General features: G+C 37.1%; 1 long non-coding RNA gene across 1 annotated transcript; it reads right to left on the minus strand.

Annotated features, from left to right (window-relative positions):
• Positions 1-32: 32 nt before the first annotated feature.
• Positions 33-988, minus strand: LOC136827654 (uncharacterized). The gene is made up of 2 exons (XR_010849831.1): positions 373-988; positions 33-151 (listed from the first exon to the last, which is right to left on the minus strand). It is a non-coding gene; the product is annotated as an uncharacterized lncRNA (long non-coding RNA).
• Between the last annotated feature and the right edge of the window lie 13,423 nt (positions 989-14,411).

Genomic DNA, 14,411 nt, shown 5'->3' on the forward strand with positions numbered 1-14,411 from the left:
TTACTGAGGAAATATTACGTAAAACACGTGGGCACATTTAAAGTAGTGTATTTACATAAATGACATTAGTACGGGAGAGAGGAACTCAAGTAGATTGAATGAAACTGGGGAATCCCAGCCACAGTCGAGAAGCTTCCACGATAGGATCCCTCTGAAATGAGAGATATGCACATTATACGCCAGTAATGAAAATAGACAAAAGAATAATGAATTCGAAGCTGCACTGAGGGTGCCAAAGGAGTAATAAAGAATTAATACTGCCGATGCAAGAAGCGCACGGACATTAGACAAGGGAGATTTCTGGCTTTCTCTTTAAGAAAATATTACGAGACAAAAGCGTGACTGAAATGGGGCTCTTCCAGGGCACTTTACCTTAGCAGATTTTCCGAGGGCGTGTAGAAGGCGGTCCGTGGATGACTTGCGATTTCCGAGGACGAGTTCTTCCACGTGGTGAGATGCAAGGGCTTCCGTAAAGGGGCAAGGCGATGGGGGACTCCTCGAAACTCCAAGCAATGGCGTGTGGGCTCGAGGAATACGGTCGAAGGACACGAGGAGAAGTATACTTTTGAAAGGGCCACGTGGTTAGGATGCAAGGGCATCGATGGGGCCAGGTGTTGAGGACGTCTTCACAAGTTCACTCCATATCTTCCAGCCCGCGTGTGCCGAGACCTCGTGGGCTTTTTGCCTTTTATCCCCTCCTATGGGGCAGGGGGGGTGCGCCCAACACAGATGCTTTGACTCATTGCACCTGCTGCCCGCAGGGGAGGTTTTGGCCTGTAGGAGAAACGCCCAAGCCAGATTACTTTTGCCTCGAAGGAAAGATCTTTATCAAAAATGGGAGCGCCTTTAATCTTTTAAACCTTGTTTTTAAGTCGATAGACAGATGGTCTATCGATCGGCCGGCTGGCAGTAAATGAACAACCAACAACAACAAAGGAGGGGGGGGGAGGTAATTTGCTAGCGAATTCTTGCTAATCATAATAATATATATATATATATATATATATATATATATATATATATATATATATATATATATATATATATATATATATATATGATGAAAAATACCTCTCACAATCTATTCTAAAAACCAGAACAGCCTTCGGTTATAATCTTGAAGGAGAGATGAGAATAAGAGGTGAGTGACTGCACATATCTGCCAAAGTCATGAAGTGTCTACCTTTCAAAGCAGGTCATCGGTACCTGGGCTGATACATGCTTTTCTCTCTCTCTCTCTCTCTCTCTCTCTCTCTCTCTCTGAGGAACATACAGGACAAGGCATACGCGGGAAGGCACCGAAGAATGTTTTGAACTATGTGTCACCTGCTCGCTGCATAGCAATGTTTTCATCTCCATTACTTTCTAAAGTCCGGAAGCCACGTACTGGGCCATGGTTGCTCCGTAAGCAACACAGAGCAACAGCAACACAGGTCACCACCGTTCGAGCAACAGGTCCTGGAAAGGCAAACGGGTTTTGATGACGTAAATCTCCTGTCAGCGAACAGTGGATTAGATGATCTGATCATTCAATGTAATATAGTCTACCGTCCAATACTGTGTCGCCATCTCTGGGTTGAGGCGATTATTTCCCATAATTCATTGTGAATGACGCCACGGATTTATTTAGAGCTCGTTGTTGGTAATGGACGTTCTTGGATAGCTTGATGCAATGGGAGTTTGATTGTCTCGCTTTCTTTGCTTTTATTAAACAGCAATCGTTAGCTAATGAAAAATGCAATGCATTGCTACCCTTATACTATTCTTCTTGCATTTTAATACATTTTTATTTACTATTCTATTCAGTATTTGATTTTTTCTTTTTTTAGTAAGTGGTATCCCTTCTTTCTGTATTTCGTATTTTCCTATATTTCCTCTTGCTTCTTCCTAATGAACAACATTTTCTTTGGAAGCTTGAATTTCAAGTCATGGTCCCTGTGGGATTGTTCCATATGAATAGGTTTCATCTTCTGAATAATAATAAGAATAATAACTGGTGTACGTAACCATACTAACTCGGGAATAGGAGAAGCGAGTCTATGAGCAATGTCACAAATAGTACAAATGTTTTATATTATACTAATGAAGCAAAATGAAAAGGAGAAAAACTAACTCTCTCTCTCTTTCTCTCTCTCTCTCTCTCTCTCTCTCTCTCTCTCTCTCTCTCTCTCTCTCTCTCTCTGAATTATGGTCATTATTTACTTCATTATTATTCTCATTACGTTGATCAGTGTCCTCACAAAAGAAATTCTCTTATTATTTACTCCACCAAACGCTTTCCCTATATAGTGGTCTGCTTCTAAATTACTCCGTACACGAATTTACTTCCAAACTTGTGACAATACTGCCCTAAAATGGAAGACTGCAGTATCTGCAAAGATACAAAACTGAGAAAAATGGTAGACACTCCCTTGCCTTACTACTGATATTGCAGATACTGCAAATGGAACCCCCGTAAGTAAAGCACCGAAGAATCATTCTGAAACTGCAGTAGTTTCCCTTGCCTTACTACTGATTTTGCAGATACTGCAAATGGGACCCCCTAAATACTAGTGGAAAGCATTGAAGAATCATTCTGAAACTGCAGTAACTTGTGTATTGGTGTTGCAGTATCTGCAAAATACAAAACCGAAAAATGGTAGATACTGCAGTTTTCCCTTGCCTTACTACTGATTTTGCAGATACTGCAACTGGATTCCCCCTAAATAAAGCACTGAAGAATCATTCTGAAACTGCAGTAACTTGTGTATCAGTGTTTCACGGGCCCAATAGGTGGCATATCTCAATTCCGAAAATTTCGCAGATACTGCAGTTTTCCATTTTAGGGCAGAATATACCTGAGGAGTTTTTTCCTTAGTGTCTTTCATTATATCTATGGCAAAAGAATTAAGAAGATAATGAGAGAAAAGACACTTAACAGAGACAATCCATGACACATACACACACACACACAAAAAAGACTACTGCCTTCCGGCACTCAACGATGTCCTTCTAATCCAGCATCGTCTCGTACTCTATAATTGACTTTGATAAGGTCGTTCATTTTAATAAGCTAATTTAGGCTGCATTTGGTTGTTCTACGCTTAATCGTGTGACGAGGTAATTACGGGGCTATAAATCTTCGCGTAATGACACTTAAGTGGTTGGCGAAGGCTTAGGCTCCGCGCTGATTTTCATTGTAAAAAAGCTAATGGAAATGGAAGGTTGAATTGTCTCTAATTCGTTTTGATTAACCCAAAAAAATATCTTCGTGCTCTCTCTGTGTTCTAGCTGTCGGGGGGTTAATTTGCAAAATATTCCACGGGAAATTTTATTCCCTCAAACCCCTAGAAGGTAGATTTTTAAATTTATTTTTTCCTAAATATCCTTAGATAAGGAAAGCTTGAAAATATTGGAGTTCAACCAACGCATGATCTAAATGTCTAAATGATGAAGTATTTCGGTGAAAACTGATAAGAATGAAATTCTATTGTTGGGGAAAAATGAGTGAATGAATCATGGGATTTAGGCTACAAAGCTGAGCACTGGACAACTTCCAGCCGTCCAGTGAAAAGAAACAGCTTTAATGGTTGGGCAGTAAGCTTAAGAGATCCAGAAAATATATGACATAGGGTACATGGACCTACAGATGTAACGCAAAAACCCGACAGTTGCCTCAAGGCGTGATCGTTAGAGCGGTTGCACAGCAAAATGGGAGAAGGGAAGCGGGAATGAAAGTAAAGTAAAAGGCTGAAATGACGGAGGCTAAATTCTTCTGGGCCAAAGGGATAGTGCAAACGCCGTTAGTAATGCCTAAAGTGCACTACGTGAGGTGTACTGACGGCACTAACCTCCTAAGGAATCGCTAGTGTGTGTCATATCAGCCTCGATTAAGATGAGACGAGATTTCTGGAAACTGAAACTGTGAGCATGTGCTCATTTATTTCAGACTGTGGTCTATTGTATTCTCTTTAGTCTAGATAATTTTACACAAACTCAAGAGATAGACCATCATTATTAGGTAATTTTACATATATATATATATATAAATTATATAAATATATATATATATATATATATATATATATATATATATATATATATATCTTTAAATATTGGTATGTTTAACCAATATATTTTTCAACCTGTTTCTTGCTAAAGGTTTTCATGACTATTTTGCAAAAATATCATGAGTTTACTAGTTTGGGAAACTGACAAGCTCATCATATTTTGAAACTACGGAAATGAGATTCACAAAAAAAAAAAAATAATAACTTCATTCACTTTCTGGACACAGGACCATTTATCCAGACGAGATGCATATAGTGTACATATTCCGTAAAAAAAGCACATTCAATCAACTTCCCTGAGAACAATAACCAACTTCATTTCGTTTTCCTAGGGTAGACCATCTTCAGTTTCATTCGTAAACTGCAAATCATAACACCTGTTTTTTCTCGTAAGTATGAAAACCGCTGAGCCGCCTGTGACTATTTTTTCATAATCATTGCAAACTATCCCTCATCATTAAGCAACCAATGAGAAAATCAAATCAGAGAACAGTCACAAAATTTATGATCCCTGAGATTATATTGAACTAAACTGAAGTTGGAATTCATCTCGCGAATTAATGACTGGAAAAAAGGCGATTGTTGTTGATTTTCTTTTGTTGTATGAATCCTGATCTTCTGTCTATTACGTAGTTCGTTGCTGACGAATTATCCAACAGAGAATTTGCTGATCATGAATAAAACGCAAATTGAGAGAGAGAGAGAGAGAGAGAGAGAGAGAGAGAGAGAGAGAGAGAGAGAGAGAGAGAGAGAGGTTGTTTTCGGTCCAACCGTATCCTTTCACCCTGACAACATCTTCCATTTTTCTTACAAAGAAAAACGTAATCACAGAGTTCAAAGGCACCGGAATACAGCATTATTAATCATCGATATCAGTATAACCAGGCCAAGAAAACACAGCATCGATCCCATTGGCTGAAGGGAAACGAAACGTCCAATGAAACCTCAGCATCGCCTATCTTGAGATCTCTCGGATGATGCGTTTGTCATTGTGGAGGTAGGATCCGACACCACAATAAGCGATTCGAGCTGTAAAATGACATTGCAAAAGGGGATCCAAGGCTGCGAAAGAGCGATCAAACTCTTCTTCTTCTGTGTATGTTTAGGCTTGGCGGACGTGTGACACCTTTTCTTAGCGCTGGAATTCGATTCGCTGTTTGGGTTTGAATGGACAAGGGCCTGTCAGACCTTTTTTTTTTTTTTTTTTCAATCAGGTCATAGGCTTTTATCAATGGCAGGCTCGAGGCCGAATTCTTTGACGCGAAGAGTTTTTTTTTAATGTTTTTTAAACATTTTTTAGCCATCGGCAAGATGGCTTGGTACGTATGTCTTTTTTGGGAGTTGGTTCCTATGAATATTTTCATACTTTTTTTTTTACAACAACAGCAATAATAATAATAATAATAATAATAATAATAATAATAATAATAATAATAAGATAATGATAATAATAATAATATTTAGGGTAGTTACAACTTAATCGCTACTATCTGGGGAAGATATCACATCAAGATAGGTTCTGATATATTTCGATTTTCACTGAAATTACAAACAGTGTAGAGAGAAATTAATTTCAGTATATTTAGAAGACTTTGATCTTCAAAGCTGGCCTTTATTCCCAGCACTAAAAAGAAAGGTCAATAATAATTAAACATATCAGCAAGTTGCAAGATTTGGCGACTGATTACAACATCCACGAAAACAGAGAAATCATAATGAATTTATAGGTGATTTCTGATCGGTTTATAGGTAGATATAACTCTGTCAACACCTGACTTACGTACAAAGTCTTGGTAGAAAAAATATTGAAGAGAGAAATACACATCTCTTGATCAAAAGAATTCTACCAATTCTTTGGGAAGATACGAGTCACTAGAATTTATAAATGATTTCTGATGGATATATAGGTAGATATAACTCTATCAACACCTGACTTACGTACAAAGTCTTGGTAAAAAAAAATTGAAAAGAGGAATACACATCTCTTGATCAAAACAATTCTACCGATTTTTTGGCAAGATAATAGTGACTAGAATTTATAGATGATTTCTGATGGATATATAGGTAGATATAACTCTATCAACACCTGACTTTCGTACAAAGTCTTGGTAAAAAAAAAAAAAATTGAAAAGAGGAATACACATCTCTTGATCAAAATAATTCTACCAATTCTTTGGGAAGATGCGAGTCACGAGAATTCTTCCTACGGATGACTGGATGTCAACTTAATCGTGAGAAAATAGGCGTATATCTCTTTTGCCTCTTATGTCAAGGAGTTATTACTGTTATCAAACGAAGAGGCTTCGTAATTGGAAATTACACGTCAGCTGAAATACAGCGGAATTTGCGGTTTCAGATTCTGCCAATCTTTGCACTAAACGTGAGAACGGAAGGTTTGTTTTACCAACATCTGTTATTTCGAACGCGAGATGATTCTCTCTCTCTCTCTCTCTCTCTCTCTCTCTCTCTCTCTCTCTCTCTCTCTGTATATATATATGTGTGTGTGTGTGTGCGTGTGTGTATGTATGTGTGGATATACATATAGTATATGTAGATATATATATATATATATATATATATATATATATATATATATATATATATATATATATATATATATATATATATAGAGAGAGAGAGAGAGAGAGAGAGAGAGTTTCATTGGCGGATTATTTTTGCTTATATTTGTAAAGCTTTTCACTGTCATTCTTTGTCATTTAACCACTTTTTTTTTTTTTACAAAACTTTTGTTTAATGTTCTGTTAAATAAATAAAAATCAGTTTTGTATAATTATCTTGCTTAAATAAACATAGCCAAACATTACAAGACAAAAAAGTTTCTATAAATGCATTTGTGTGTTTAAACATTCCTGAGTTGGAGAATTACATACCATCTTCAAACATTTCAGGTACTAAGAGAACAGTTCCGTACGGGGGTAGTACCGTCAGTGCATCTCACAGGGTGCACTGTAGGCATTACTAAAGGTTCTTTGCAGCGTCCCCTCGGCCCCTAGCTGCAACCCCTTTCGTTCCTTTTACTGTACCTCCATTCAAATCTCTCTTACATCTTACTGTCCACCCTCTCCTAGCAACTATTTCAAAGTGCAACTGCCAGGTTTTCCTCCTGTTACACCTTTCAAACCTACCTACTCTCAATTTCCTTTCCAGCGCTGAATGACCTCATAGGTCCCAGTGCTTGGCCTTTTGGCCTAAACTCCATATTCCATTCCATTTCACTAAGAGAACAGCTCACTCCCAGAATTGTTTTTACGAAATAAGTTTACCTAATTTCCCGTCTTTATTACTTGAATATCACCGGAGAATTCTTTACTAATTATACAGCTTTTCATATTTACTCAAAATTCTTTTATTTATTTCGTGTCATCGTTGCAAAATGCTTCACTGTTAATGTTAGTCTTCGTTTTACTTTACTCCTTCGTATTTCTTCCCTGAAATCTCTGCAAAACTTTTCGGCAATAATTGAATGGAATTGAATTGAATATAGAATTTAGGCCAAGGCCAAACGCTGGGATCTATGAGGTCATTCAGAGCTGAAACGGAAATTGACAGTAAAAGGTTTGAAAGGTGTGACAGGAGGAAAATCTCAAAGCAGTTGCACTAGGAATCAATTATTAGGAGAGGGTGGAGGAGAAAGTATGAAAGGAGTTACAGTAAAAGGAACGAAAGGGGTTGCAATTACCCCTCCTACGGTGATTCTTTTAAGCAAAAATACGTTACAATTCTCACTTTCGTTTCCCGTTCCTCATATTTTATGATGGAGTGAAGTGCCATCTTATTTTTGTCTGTAATTCCAAAGTGTTAACTCACACGGGAAAAAAAACCTTCCGGTAATGCATGTTTGTGGTAAGAATCCCGTTACGGAAGAATCCCCGGACTTTGTACGGAAGAAAAATTTGCGGCAGTTAAGGAAAGGCCATTAAACTGGTTTATGATCTCGGTGATGGTGCATTTTCGAAGAAAAAATGGTGCGAGAACATAAAACTCAAGGCAGGAAATTGTATAGAAATAATTCTGTTTTAACATTATAATTTTAATTGATGATAACGATACGTTTTACTATTAACATTACTATTGTTATTGCTGATATAAGTATTGGTCCATTCATTGCTAACTTATATCGTTGCCAGAGGCATGATTATGGCTAACTTTAACCTTAAATAAAATAAAAAATTACTGAGGCTAGAAGGCTGCATTTTGGCATGTTTGATGAATGGATGGTGGATGATCAACATCCCAATTTGCAGCCCTCTAGCCTCAGTACTTTTTATGATCTGAAGGCGGACAGAAAAAGTGCGGACAGAAAAATGCGGACGGACAGATAAAGCCGGCACAATAGTTTTCTTTTACGGAAAACTAAAAATAGAATTCCCGAGAAACAAAACATTTCCCCATCAAACCTTCAATTTCTTTTGCTTCGAAGGTGTGAAACTCGCCAAAAATAAACAGCCCACCATCACGGGAAATGAACCGAGCCTTAGGAAACACACTAAAACTTCTTCGTAGCCTCCTTTCCAGAACTGCAGAGCAATGACCAGGACTAATGGGGGGTGGGGCTACATGTCTGCCAGCCCCTTAGGGCTGGAATGTCATCATGATTCCACTGAAATCAAGTGGCCATTCTAAGGTGAATAGCGAGAATGAGTTTCGGCTCCCCTAGAGGGATATTAATAGACAGATAGATAGAAAGATAGATAGATAGATAGTGATAGACACGTACTCGGGCATCTGTTTGAAAGGGAGAATAGCAACCTCAGTCTCGCCGCCGATACGAGACACTTTCACGTTCCGAGTTGCCTATAGTTGTGCATATTGTGTGTCTATGATACAGGCAGATAGCGAAAATGGCATTTCACGAACTGCCTCAAATTTCAGGCAGATAGCGAAATAAACTTTGGGACATTTGATGAGTACTAAACACGGCGAAATAGATTTGGCCCCCAAATGCTAGTACTAAACACGGCAAAACAGTGTAGGTGAGTCACTGTTTCGCCGTGTTTAGTACTACCCCCTGGAGGGATCAAATGTCCCCAAGCGCATTTCGCTATCTGCCTGAAATTTCAGGCAGTTCATGAAATGCCTGGTTTCGCCAACTGCCTGTAACATATATATATATATATATATATATATATATATATATATATATATATATATATATATATATATATATATATATATATATATATATATGTATGTATATATATATATATACTACCGGTGAGAGTATCTGAAGATTTATGTGTTCCAAACTATGGCTCCAAACTGCAATCTCAGTTATACAGAGTGTACTCATACACAAACTTAGTGTACTTATACTTTGCACAAATACAGCAAAGACCCACAAAAATAGCGCTATTGTTCGGGAGCGACAGAAGCTAAATTTCTTAAGAAAGTCATGATGAAGTTTGCTACACTGAAGCTTTAAGATATTTTGCTGATATTTTAACCTCAAACGGGTACTTCAGCACATATGCAGTGAATCTGCATACGTTGTAGAAACATCCATTCGTGGCTAAAATATAAGCAAAAATCTTAAAAGCTTCATATATGCTCTTATTGTTACCATATCTCTGAGACCTTTCGTACAGCAGGTGCTCGGATAGGCCTATGGAACCTGCTCTTAAAAGATGCAGCTGTTTATCTTTTTTTTTTTTACTAGTTCCATCGTTTAATCAGAGTTCAGTAATGGAAGCAATTTAATGCACCTCGGAACCTTCTACAGATTGAGTGATTGTGTGCCATCTGGTCTCGCAAATACCAGGGGTTACTGACGCCGATCCGATTAACATGCAAATCTCAATTTCTTCCTTCCTGCCTTTTGTCTCAGAGCATTTTGTTAAGGCAAGCATTTACCAGAAATTCACGAGACGTGTACTTCCCCAAATTGCCTGTAAACAGAGGTCACATTTGGGATAATGTAACAGTGGCTCCGTAATAGTGGGAATATTGTGATTTGTTGGTCAGCGTAACAGTCAATCTTAACAATTGCGGTCAGACAGAGGCCGGTCGAGCGTGTCTAATTCGATTGGGGCAAACGTGAATTCCCCACGCCTCTTTGCATGATGTATTATCAATCAAAATGTTATAAATCTTTTCTTTTGGCATTATTTTTTTTAATACGATTGAATGTTTTACGTCTGTAGATCTTACACGGAGGAAAATTTTAAAAGAATGTTTACCACATTCATACACATACAAATATACATATATATGTGTGTGTGTGTGTGTGTTTTGCTTATCATTATATGTATACATATATACATATATATAATATATATATATATACATATATATAATATATATATATATATATATATATATATATATATATATATATATATATATATATATATATATATATATATATATATTTATATATATACACATACACAATGTGTAGAGGCGTATGCATGTGTAAACTATCAAATTTTGTTTACAGGTATTCCTTGCAATCTTAAAATTCCACAAAAAATTAATGAAATGCCCTTAACAAATTAGATAAACGTGGAAAGACTGACTCCTCTCCTACATCAAAGAGGTGGAATCTATCTCAATCTTTGTCAGAGCAACGACTTCAAAATTCGAGTTACAAAGAGTTACGAATAATATATGCTAACTTATTCAATCTTAAAAATAGTTTATCAGATGACATTACATTCGGAAAAAAAGATATTTTCCTGCTAAGCTATTTCTTTGCCGGAGTCGAAGGCAACGCCTCAAAATTCGAGTTACAAAGAGTTACGAATAATAGGCTATATGATAACTTATCCATTCTTAAAATTAGTTTATCAGATGACATTACATTCGAATCACAGATATTTTCCTGCTAAACTATTTCTTTGCTGGAGTCGAAGGCAACGACTTCAAAATTCGAGTTACAAAGAGTTACGAATAATATATGATAACTTATCCACTCTTAAAATTAGTTTATCAGATGACATTACATTCGGAAAACAGATATTTTCCTGCTAAGCTATTTCTTTGCCGGAGTCGAAGGCAACGCCTCAAAATTCGAGTTACAAAGAGTTACGAATAATATATGATAATTTATCCACTCTTAAAAATAGTTTATCAGATGACGTTACATTCGAATAACAGATATTTTCCTGCCAAGCTATTTCTTCGCTGAAGTCAAATCAGTCTCCTTGCCCCTTCCATACATTCGTCATTCAAGGCGAATGACAACTGAACATTACGGTTATTCAGGGCACCGACGTTGCTTCACAATACCCGCACTTTCAGTCAAAGATGCCCCAAGGTCAGGTGGCATCTTTAAACGGTTTTATACTCGCCGTTGCAAACAATGCCGAGGCGGCCTCCTAGTGTTGCAACCGAAGCCTTTGCAAGAAGCTTCGTGTCACGCCTCGGCCGGGAGGATCTTATTGGATCGTGAGGAGCACTTTATGTAGAGGATTCCCATACACACACACACAATCATGACCCTCTCTCTCTCTCTCTCTCTCTCTCTCTCTCTCTCTCTCTCTCACACACACATATACTGTACATATATACATCGTACATAATCTCTTTTTCCCTCTCTGATTTTTTTACTTTTTTCAAACATATATACTCTCTCTCTCTCTCTCTCTCTCTCTCTCTCTCTCTCTCTCTCTCTCTCTCTCTCTCATACACACAAGCAAACACACTCTCTTTCTATTTCTCTTTCCGTCACAATCGCACCATCTCTCTCTCTCTCTCTCTCTCTCTCTGTCTCTCTCTCATCACACACACTTACACACGCAGGCTCTCTTTCTCTCTTCGCCTGTTTTTCTTCCACTTTTACTTTTTCCTCTAACATACTGTACAAACTTTGTGCTTCACCTTTTTTGTATCACATATACATCTCTCTCTCTCTCTCTCTCTCTCTCTCTCTCTCTCTCTCTCTCTCTCTCTCTCTCTCTCTCTCTCACACACACACACAAAACTGAAACTGCATCTCACCTTTAATAGAACATTAAGAAAATGAACTTTTCACAAACACCTAACGTATTTCCTAAGAAAAAACAAGTCTTCAGTAAATGTCAATGTTATTTCTGGGCAACGTTCATTGACACATTAAAAAATACATAAATGCCACAGCTAATACGATTAAGACACCAACATGCAACGAAAATTTTTCCCAAAGTGCCTTTGGGGGTTAGCTGTGCCTATTAAAATCCCATTTGTGGCTTTCTTAAAATGACCGAATATGCAGAAAATACCGATTGCTTTTTTGACACGCGTGCAAAAAAGCAAGCCCGTAATACCGTGTTACTTAACATGGCTCCTTTTTTAGCAACAGACCTGCTACTTACTTCCTCTTCACGTAATTAGGTAATGCTTAGCTATTTAGGACGTTGATCTAAAACAATATATTAAGTATGTGGAAGTTGTTATTGCCTGTACTCTATGTATTCATGCACCTAAATGATCAATGCAAAAGACAAGGAATTATTTAGGGTAACCTAATGGTTTAAGGGGTCTGATGAAAGTAATGCATATAGGCTGATATTAAATCCGAGTTTCAATTCTGTTGGCAATAACGAGAAAAGCATAACAATGCTAAAAAAAACTTTGAAAATGACTGTAAGTAATTTTAGAAATAAAAGCAGGGAATGAGTGATTAATGTTAATAAGAATGGGAGTGACTGACACACGAGAGTGAAGCATATAAACCAATTTCATTCAAAAATACTCACAGTAGAATGAGTCCTGAAATGGAGAAACAAATCCACAGTTATGTATGGGTACAAATATATTATTAAAAATAAAGCTCCACAGAGAGCTTTCGGAAATCTGCTCGATTCCCCTTTTCAACCTTAGACTTGATACTGGTAGATTGCTGATTCCCGAAAGCTCTCTGTAGAGGTTTATTTTTAAATATAAGTACCCATACATCACTGTGGATTTGTTTCTCCAAACCAGTTTAAAGATAATGAAGAATGAGAGGAGTGAATCACAGAGTAGATGAGGCAAAGAAGGTAGCTGGAGCACTGTAAAAGTGAGGAAGTTGAAGGTAAGTCCAGGGAGACAAAAACTGCTCATATGATGTAGTTGTTGAGCCAACTCCTCGTTAAGGAAGTAAAGTGAGGCTATTGAGCAATAATAAAAACTTTCGTAAAATATTTCTCCAATCATTTTCTCTCCTGAACAGCTTCCATTGGCACTTCCTATTCGAGTGATAGTTACTGAGAGTCACGTCCTTTCAAAAACGTATTGAATAGCTGACTAAAACGACCATATGTTTACACCTTTCTAAAGGAAAAAATAAAGGATTACGTGACAGAAAGATAATGACAGAAAGGGGTTACATAGATTGCTATAATGACAGAGACACTTGCCCTAATATATGAGACTTTAGTAAGTTTGTAGTTTTTACTTTAAAATATTGTATTGATATTGTGCCAGTTTCCGCCACTGCTACGGTTTGGGAACCCATAAATACCTAAGTTATAGTTTACACCAAAGGCTTAAAATCACTAGATTTTTCAGCAATAAAAAAAAAAGGATGATACAAGTTAAGTTTTATTGAGGAACAATTGGACGGGTAACATCCTACCCTTACCGAGACTAAGCCTAAAAAAATGGAACCATGGAAAAAGATTCTATGCCTCACTGAAAACAAAATACCCAAGTAATTTCTTAACTTGAAAACATTTGAAATATATTTCCTTTTCTTTCCTCGCGTGCCCAAATACCCTACTTATGCCTCGTAATGTGTCTACTGCTTCAACAAGAGGTGTTTGATTGTTATACATGGGCACAAGAAACAGAGAAAGAAAAAGAAAAGAAATCACAGAAAAGTGAAATGAGTGAAACTAACAGAAACTACCAGGGGACTGATATGTTTGAGGAATGGGGTGAAAGGATCCCCACGTCTGAATGGCCAGCTTTCAGTGGGAAAAGTCAATTGTTGTTCAACCTGAGTTTGTGGGGAAAGTGATCCAATGTTTTTCATCTTGCATTGTTTGTTTCATACTTTGCAGGAATTGAATTCGAAAGGAGAATATTTGGTGTGGAAATGAAAACAAGGGTTGAGGCTACGTATGAGATTTTAGAGATGGTGTTGGTGCTACAGATAGTTAGGTCAGTGGAAGGTCTCCCAATGGTGTGATATGAAAGAAGCTGTGATTGATGATGCTATAATATACATATATATATATATATATATATATATATATATATATATATATATATATATATATAAACACCAACAGAAAAAATTCTATACTCTGTACATTCTCTTACACCGACTTGCATAGAAACAAGTAAATAAACAATTAAGTAAATCAACAAAAACAAAAAATCCCATGAACCTCTCATTACAGTGATGAAGAACCTTCCAGCCATCAATGACACTGCCGA

Source organism: Macrobrachium rosenbergii, chromosome 42 (assembly GCF_040412425.1).
Source record: "Macrobrachium rosenbergii isolate ZJJX-2024 chromosome 42, ASM4041242v1, whole genome shotgun sequence".
Classification (NCBI taxonomy): Eukaryota; Metazoa; Arthropoda; class Malacostraca; order Decapoda; family Palaemonidae; genus Macrobrachium; species Macrobrachium rosenbergii.